This window comes from Rhinatrema bivittatum, chromosome 2 (genome assembly GCF_901001135.1).
Source record: "Rhinatrema bivittatum chromosome 2, aRhiBiv1.1, whole genome shotgun sequence".
Taxonomy (NCBI): domain Eukaryota; kingdom Metazoa; phylum Chordata; class Amphibia; order Gymnophiona; family Rhinatrematidae; genus Rhinatrema; species Rhinatrema bivittatum.
This window is the reverse complement of record NC_042616.1, coordinates 74,588,721-74,598,234: the sequence shown is the minus strand read 5'-3', so window position 1 is coordinate 74,598,234 and position 9,514 is coordinate 74,588,721. Positions and strand designations below refer to the sequence as shown.

Here is a 9,514-nt window from a genome sequence, read left to right as displayed (position 1 = left end):
TTCTAACCCCCCAAAATTATTATCTTACATTTTGAGCCTGCCTCAGGGCAGGTGCAAGTTGCACATGCCGGCCGATTGATGGCACGCGATCTCTGATACAGTGACAAATGGCCAATGTGCCAGAAGCCGCTGACCCTGCCCTGCCACACCCCATACCACCCATGCCTCGCCCCTTCCTGCCCCTTTTTTCAAGCCCTGGGACTTATACGCATCCTGGGGCTTTATGTGCACCGCCGGGCCTTTTTAAAATAGGCCCAGCGCACGCAGGACTGGTTACGTGCGTAAATCCTCTGGATTTACGTGCATAACCTTTTGAAAATCCGGCCCTATATGTAAAATTGACACTTCTCTGTATCAGTATAATTATAACTAAATTAGTGGATGGTGATGTCAGCTAATTGTGTGAGTGTGATTGGTCCAGTCCCTTTTAAAACTTAAGCGTAAGAGAGTATACTCCGACACACAAATAATGGCAAAATGAATGAAAGACACTAAAAATAAGTTACGTTTAAGGTATCTTTATTCGTCTCTGTTAAGGGAAAGATATTTCATATTTTTCATTTGTTTCTCTTGAAGCTCTCTCTGGCCCCTGAAGCAGAAATTCATCATCAAAATTCTGCCAATAGAAGAGGAGGGAATAGCACAGAGCAGAACAGCAGAAAAGGACAATGCAATTGCATCTCACATCTTTAACAAGGTAAGTGTGGCAATACAAGTATTTTAAGTGTGTAATCATGCACAAGGTGAGAATTTATCCCGCAGTGTGAAAATTTACAGAGAGAGAGAAAAATGAAAAGCAATGAAAAGTCAACAGTAAAGTTTTAAATGGTTTTATTTGCATACAAAAATATCTAAATAAGGAAAGTGTTGTGAACACGGTGCACATGAGCATGAGCCCCTATGCCGTGACGTGACTGACACAACCCCGGGGCTGGCTGTGGTCCACGCTGCTGGTGAGAGGGCGCATCCAGGCATGGGCTAGGCTGAAGCTGAAGGCTGGAGCCTTGGGACAAACTGAAGGCTCAAGCAGAGGTGAAGACTTGGAACAGGAACACTTGTAGACTTGGAACAGGAATACTTGAAGATTTGAAACAGGAATACATGAATCAGGAACTGGGAGACCTTGAATGAGCACCAGCAACCCAAGCTAGTCTCTGGGGTAGCCCTCCAGCCACTCTGTAAGCCTTTTCAGACTAATCTCCTTAGGAACAGCTTGAACATAGGACCAACGAAGGCTGAGGACTCAGGACACTGATGACAAGACAAGACTGAAGGCTCTGAAGACTTGGAGCAAGATGAGGGCTCTGAAGATTTGGAAAAAGATGTGGGCTGGAACAAGAACTCCAGTGACTAGGGACAGGACTAAGGAATTCAGAACTCAGGAACTCAGAACTCAGACTCAGGAACTCAGAACAAAGATTCTGAAACCAAGGACAAGAACTCTGAAAACGTGAACCAATGGCAAAGGCTTGGATAGAACTCTGAAGACACGGACAGGGCTCTGGAGTCACTGAAGACTTGGATAAGACTCAAAAGACTCGGACCACAGGAAACAGGAAGTAGGAGACCACGGACATGGAGGACCACAAGAAATAGGAGACCTTGAAAGTCCTGGAGAGCACAGGAAACCCTTGCAAAGACAACGCCGAGAAGACCTTTTATAGGGCTGCCAGGAAGGACGTCATCAGGAGGGCTGCGGGGCTTTTCTTGCCATGGTTCCCTTAAATCTTGAGCAGGAGTATGTGCCTAGGGTAACACTAGCAGCAGTGATGTCAGTGGCGAGAGTGGAAGGAGGAGGTGTTTCAGGCCGCAAAGATCACAGGCACATCAGCAGCATCTCTCAGCTGCATGGAAGATCGGCGGCGATGCCAGCATCGGGAGCAGCAGCTTCTGACAGTGGTGAGGCAGTGGCATTTCAATGCTGAGATAAAGCTGGTGGCATCCAGATGAGTGAGGCTGCACAACAGAAATAAGAACATTATACAGGTATATTTAAACGGTAACAGCTGACACAGTGGTGCATACCAAGATAATGATACCAATTATCAGACACAGCCAGATAGACAGCACAATCCCAAGATAATCTATTGGTCATCTCATTATCTTGTCAAGATATGGAATGTCCATGCCACTGTTGATGTTGTTTTGGTCCTTTTTTGGTGTGTTGGATTCTTTGTGTCATTATTGTTAGTGCCTTTTGCCCCTCTTTTGAAACATTGGGATATTCTTGCTGCTTGTGGTGCTGCTTTACTCCTCTCACAGTGCCTTGGCATTTTTGCCCTGTCACAGTACCAGGGGCTTTTGATACTATTCCTGGTGCCACTTTGTCTTACTCTTGCTATCTTGGCATGCTCTTCTCTCTGCTGTTTATTCTGCCTATAAGTTTCATTAAACTTGAATAGAAAACCTCGATATTGGATGCATTCCTTCCCTATTGGCTTTAATAGGAAATGAATGAATGAATGACATGACTAAATGAAAACAAAATTGAAATTAACAAAACAAATTATGGAGCCAAATGAACCAAAAAAAATAAACCAGACTGGAATTTTTTCTACACACATCCCTAATATAGTCCATAGGCTTTCAAATAGTGTAATGCACATTTCAAATAAGCTTTTTATTATAAACCAGAACAATCGCTGTGCCCTTGTCTGATACATTAGCATATTTCTTCAATTAGGCAAAGCCCTCATTTGATAACCTTTTGCAAAACACACATGAAATATGTGAACTTCCTTCAACTTAACATCTTTGATCAACAGTAATAGAAATTTACACATGCCAGAATATATTAATAAAGGATATATGGTGAATATAACACTATTTTTCTTCATCTTAATTCAATATATTTTGTAATTTGGAATGTCAGTTATCATCTGAACACTTTTTTTCATAGAAAAATATCATGGTAGAGTACAAATTACTTGAACAAAAAATATCATTTTTTTTATTCCTAGCCCAAATACAATGTAAATTCATTAATCTAAAATATTATATAATGTTTTAAATAAATGAATGTTTAACCAAATGAGGGAGACAAATATGCAAATAAAGCTTTACTGGGATCATGGGAAATAGCATGATATGTTGTCAAAATCATTGTTTTCCATGGGCTCATTAAAATCCCTAAATTTAGCATATGAGCAAGACCAGGAGTCACAGTCACACTGGCCGATTTCAAGGTACCCTTTAGGTGGGCATCAACAAGGGGGGAGGGGGGGTGTCAGAAGCAGGCAGGTCAAGTGTGAAGTCGTCTGTAGGGGTCAGGAGCAGGCAGGAGAGGTGTAGGTCTTTGATAAAATGGCCACATACATCTGCACTAGGACAAAAAAGAGTGGAATTTGGGAAGGGCATGGGCATTCCAGGGTGTGGCCAAGATATTACTTCTGCTATGGATGAGGATGAATACAACTATTTCTAGCCATCTATGAAGTGCTTGAGGTGTCTGGGTTAACTGGGGGGGGGAGTGCATGCTAAAAACCAGGGGGTCTTGAGGTTCTATCTGTAGACTGGGCAAACTGGTGGATGAACTGGTGAAACTGGTCAATCTATAAAATTCCCTCCCTTGAGCATTTCAAAGCCATTTCCCTGCTGTGCAAGTAAACGCCTAAATTAATGAGCACACATACACGCACCCGGCCTGTTTTATAACATGTTTACATACCTGCATGCAGGATATAAAATAGCAGTGCATCTGGCCACGTGCTCATATACATGTGCATATGGGCACCCGTTTTAAACTTGCCGTCCCTGGTTGTATTTATTGTAATGCAGTTTTGTATTTATAAGAACTGGCTCTTTAGGTTGTGAATGCTAGAACGAAAAGGAAAGAGAAAGCTAAAGTTAGGCTTTTTTTTTTTTTAATGTGATACAGAATAAAATTGTAACTCAAAGGAGAGTTTATTTATTTACAATATCCTTGTCGCCCCTCCATTTGATGGGAAACCGTACTGGGTGTGTTGGGCATCATTTCCCCCGTGGGAGGCATTGAACCAAGTACCTTGAGGGATACCGTCGCAGAACCTGCTGCCACTGAAGACATGACTATGACTACAGCAGCATCACTACTCTCTGCCAGGATGATCCCCCACCTCCACCACCCCACGGAGGATGCAGTTTACACTAGGAAGGAACACACAGGCAAGAAAGGCCACCGGGAGGAGGCCTAACACAAGGCAGAGCTAAGAACCAAACGAGGTGTACAAGAACAAGATAACCCAGAACAGGGTTGCTGGTCAAATAATACATGGACAAAGAGTCTCAAGCAAAGACTGAGGTGGGGAGAACCCCGGATTGGAGGGATTTATAGGACTAGTCTCTCTGCATAATGCAGCCTTCAAGGCAAATGCTAGAGCAAGGTCTGAGTGTGTCCCAGTGTGGACCCTGCCAGGCAGGGGGCTACCTAGCAGCCAGTAATTGTTACAGTACCCCCCCCCTTCTAGTGATCCCTCCTCCGGGCCCCAACTGGCAGGAGGGATATGGGCATCTGGAATGGAGTATGGCAGAAACCGAGTGCCTAGATCAGAGACGGAATCCATCAGAATGAAGAATGATGTCTTGGACACTGCAGGTACCACCAGGTACAAGGACTTGAGCGGAGCAGAGCAGCTGGATCGGAGTCCACCTAGAGTGGAGTAACTGGACCAGAGTCCACCTGGAGCGAAGTATGGCAGAAATTTAGCTCAGCTTCGCATTGCAGAGATGTGGCAGAAAAAAAGCTGGCACCATCAAAGGCATTTTGGGCTTCACCAATGGCTGGACAGAGGTTGCTAGATTCAGGGTGAATGAAGTCCTTCAATCTTCTGCGGACACAGGCAGGATCAGAGGCTTAGATGCTGCAAGAGCAAGAGTCAGAAATGAGCTCTGGGGACCTGCTGTAAGCACATCCTGAGAATGAGTTCTTTGGAAATGCTGCAGGAAGAGCCTGATCCAGATTCTTGAAAAGTGCTGTTAGAGTAGCTCAGAGTCAGACCAGGTTCTTGAAAAGTGCTGCAGGAGCAGCCCAGGCTGGAGTCTTTTAAAGTGGTTCTGGCACAGCCTGGACTGGAATCCTTGAAGCTGGGCCTGGATTAATCATGTAACCTGAAGCACAGTTTGACTCCTCTTCAGGAGGCAGATGCAGTTCCTCCGTAGCAGAGTGGGAAACACCTGGACTCTGGCCGCAGATTCAGACTGGCAGGCATGAAGACAGGTTTTGATTTGATATTAACTTCAGAACTAGGAGCAGCTTTTGCTGTCTGGGATGACGGCACAACCGCAGGATGGGATCTGGCTGACTGAAACCTCGGCATGGAAGCAGGACTGGACCTGGTTTTTTTTGGAACTGGCTGTGGATTGGCAAATGTCGGCTTTTTTTTTTCTGAAGATCGAGTCATACTTCGCCGGGACTGGGATTGAAGCAGCCTTAGGAGACGTTGAAACCGAAACGAGTTTAATCAAGGCAGAGTCAGACCAAATCGCTGTGGGGAAAGCACAAGCTACCTTTCCTGGCACTGCAGCAGATCTCCACCTGACATGAAACAGCTGATGCAACTGGAGTCTGAACTTGCAAGGAGGAATCAGCTGTCTGGCTTCGAATCACAGAAGCTGAACTAAAGGCAGCTATCTGGGTTGGAATCACAGACTCTGAACTGAAGGTGTCTAGATAGGCAGGATTCTCAGACACTGAGCTGACTGATTCGGAGCCCCTAAAGCTGGATTGAACCCTGCTAACAGAAACAGGACACAAAGCAAATGGTGGACTGGATTCTGGAACAGGATTCAATTTAGCAGGTACTGATTTCTGGGAAGTTTTGACTTGGTTTGACTAGGGTTGGAATAACCACAGGTCTAACAGAAACAAGTATTGAAACAGATTTAGCTGGCATAGTTTTCATCCTGGTTATAATGGGAACAGAAATAAATGACTTCTTTATCACAAACTGTACCTGAGGTGTTTGTTTGCAGATTTCTACTTCCTCAGATGTCTGAGTGCTAAAATAGTTTCAGAAAAGGCTAGAGACTTCTGTGAGGCAGATATCATTCTACCTGGAGCTGGGGATCTCTATTTCAGGAGCCATTTTGGGGGCACGATAGAGGAGACAGGTTAGAGCAGAAAGGTTATTTTACAAGATGGCTCAACTTACACTCCTGAAGGACAGGATTAGAGGAACCACACATGAGACACACCCAAGGGTGGGTTTCTAAATTGGCACTTGCAGGCCCAGTAAAAACTAAAAGTTGGAAAAGCTACAGGAGCTGGGGCTGTGGAGTTGATGCTACAAGTTACATTAGGGTTATGAGTCCCTTTTTCAGATTTTTTATCAGGAAGTGTTTTATGTGCAGAGATCCAACATGGTCTAATCTTGAATCACGGTATACTAGGTATACAGGTTGCCTCTCTTTGGGGGTTTGTCTGGCCTGAGTGTGATGTCACAACCATGCTGACCGATTTGAAGGTACCTCTTAGTCAGAGATCTGTGGGGTTCAGGAGTAGGCGGGTCAGACGTGAAGTCTTCTGCAGGTGTCAGTAGCAGACAGGACAGGCTTAGGTCTTCTGCCTGATCAGTCATTTTCCCTTTGGGTTGGACCTTCCTGTGCTGGTGGCTAGCAGGTCTTATGGAAGGTCATGAACTGAGTCAGGGACAAGGCACCCACTGGATCTGGAGGCTGTGAGAAGCAAGAGGACAGGAAGGTGCCTTGGCCACAGAGGTGAGTACTAACAAGATAGAGGCTAACAAAAGCACAACAGAGTTGGTCCAGAGAGCAAACAAGGTGTAAAGATTGTGAGCTCTTGTACTGTGGCAAGATTGATGCAGCCTAGTAGGGGCACACACTAGACTGCTTCTGACAGCTGATAAACAGGCCCAGTAAAAACTAACAGGCCCAGTAAAAATTAAAAGGCTGACAAACATGCCCTAAATTGTCCTAAATCAGACCTGCTTCCCACAGGTTGAGCCCTTAGGTTCCAGGGGCCAGCAGGACTTAGATGGGTCCTGAGGGTAATTTAAGAGAGAGTTCAGGGAGGGGCAGAGAGTCAGGGCAGACAGCAGGCAGGGCATAAATTGGAAACGAGGCAAGATCTGGTCCAGGTGACAAGCAGAGATCAGAACTAGAGAATCAGGCCAAGACAGACATGATACAGAGGGACAAGAGGGACAAGGCAAGGCATCACAAAACTCTGAGGACAGAACAAGGCAGGAAAATAGGGAGAGGGAAAAGAGGCAGGGCAAGGACAGGAATATGGCGAGGCTTGGACGAGGCAGGGCTGGATAAGCAGGATGAGGCAGGGCTTGGACAAGGCAAGGCTGGAAGACTGGACGAGGCAAGGCTTCATGAGGCAGGGCTGAATGAGGCGAGACTTGATCAGGCAAGTTTGGATAAGGCAATGCTGGAAGACAGGATGAGGCAAGGCTTGAACAAGGCACGGTTGGACAGACTGGATTAGGCAGAGCTTGGACAAGGCAAGGCTGGACAAGGCAGGGCTTGGACTAGCCAAGTCTGGGAAGAGGCAGGGTTGGACAAGCTGGAAGGACAAGGCGAAACAGGCTAAATGAGGCAAGACATACTGCAGGGAATGCTGGAGACCCATTGTTAAGTTGAAGAGGAGAAGTTGTGGCTGGGTTTAAATACTCAGCTGCATGGCCGATGGTCCGAGAGCGGGAGATCGGTCCCCGCGCCCCCACTGGACCACCAGGTACTCGTAAAAAATTTTGGGGGGGTTCGGGAGGGTGGGGGAAGGTAAAGGGTCAATTTTAAAGGGTCAGGCCTAATTAAAAAGAAATTAACGATGTGAATCGGAACCGATGGAGATGTGAATCTGAACCGATTCCGATGGAGATGTGAATCAGAACCAATTCCGATTCACATCTCCACCGATCAGATTTTTTTCTCCTTCCAGCCAAACCCGATCATTAAGACAATCGGGCACACGATTCACATCCCTAATAGATTATAAATAATTTGACGATGTTCCTAGAATCATCAGCAGTTGAAGTTATTGAATGTTCCACTCTGATTGTTTCTTTGGTAACTTAATATGATGTTAGTAAAATAATGACCAGGTATTTTCATCACTTGTACTCTCCCTTTCATGGATCATTAGTCCGTATAGTTCCAGCTATATAACAAATAATGCAGGAAAGACGCAGGGGCTTCCTTGCTATGAAACAGGAAACTGTTTCGTTAGGCGCTACATTTTTGTTGCATTATCCTTGTAAGTGTGTTGTCAAAAAAGGAAATGATTGCTACATATTTTTTGCCCCTGTGCAACTTAGATCGTTTATAGATTATTTTCCTCTAAATGATGGAACCACAGAGCCTCAAATGTAGAATGCACCATACATCTGAGTTATAACAATTCTTTATATGTTTTCTTGATTAACTCCTTAGAATCTCACTCCCCCCCCCCCCCCCAACAGAATCATAAAATGAGATTATGAATAAGGCATTAAGATTAATGGAATTTATTATATAAGCTGTCATGGTACAATTTTGTAATCAATGCTTTATCAAAGTTTTCTTTTGGATAAAATACTTATGTGTATTGTTAAAACTAAAAAATTAAATTAAAAAAAAAAGTCATGGGCTTCCTTTAATGGAGCCAGTTATAGATTGTTCCTTCTATTTTCCACTTTTCTCATTTTCTTCAGTAGCTTTCTAATTAGCACTTCATCAAACTGTTCACTTTAGTCTAGATAGATGATGCTTATAACTTTTCTGTGGTACAGATATTTAGACATATTTAAAAGAGAATTATTAGATTACTTGACATGACTTCTTTCACTGAATCTATGTTGGCAGTTTGACATTAGTCCACAGAGTTCTATTATTTTATCTCTGATTAATTTTTCTAGTGCCTTACTTAATATGCTGGCGACATTTACCAATTTGTCATTTCCACAGTACGTTTTTTTTTTTTGCACAGTGGTATGGTATTTGCAGATTAATGATTCCTTTTGCTTTTTGTCATATGCATTCAAGATGACTGGGAGAGGCAAGACTCACTTTCCCAACCTCGTATTCTCCCCACCCCCACCCCTTCTCACCCCCACAAACTACAAACAACATTTATTTGGTTAATTAAAGGCCACAGTTTATTTCAAACAAAACCCAAGCCCCTACGATCTTAAACATCACCTCACCCCCATTTGCCACATCCTTAATGACTTGCCCCCTACCACGTCCCAGTGGTAGAGCTACTCCAATGTCCTCCATTTGTCTTACCCCGCCGCTTCCCAGCATGAGTACCATGGCCTCTGAGCATCGGCCCCCCACTTGCTTATTGGTCATCTCATGTAGCAGCCCCCACACTACACAAGATTGCCCCCCCCCCAGTGCCTTTTAACAATACAATAACAAAATCAACAACATTGGGCTCGGGCTTACCACCACCACTGCAACTATTACATATAAAGCAAGACACCATATTAACAGTACAATGCACCCCGTATTAGGGAGGGTGGGAGGGAGGGAAAACTGCTCACCTGCTGCCTCAGCCATTCCCGCACCAACTGAGGTCCGAAAATGGCTG

General features: G+C 44.5%; 1 long non-coding RNA gene across 1 annotated transcript; it reads right to left on the bottom strand.

The window, feature by feature from the left end:
- Positions 1–545: 545 nt before the first annotated feature.
- Positions 546–4,378, bottom strand: LOC115086028. Its single transcript, XR_003855014.1, has 3 exons — positions 3,916–4,378; positions 3,668–3,816; positions 546–1,956 (listed from the first exon to the last, which is right to left on the bottom strand). It is a non-coding gene; the product is annotated as an uncharacterized LOC115086028 (long non-coding RNA).
- Between the last annotated feature and the right edge of the window lie 5,136 nt (positions 4,379–9,514).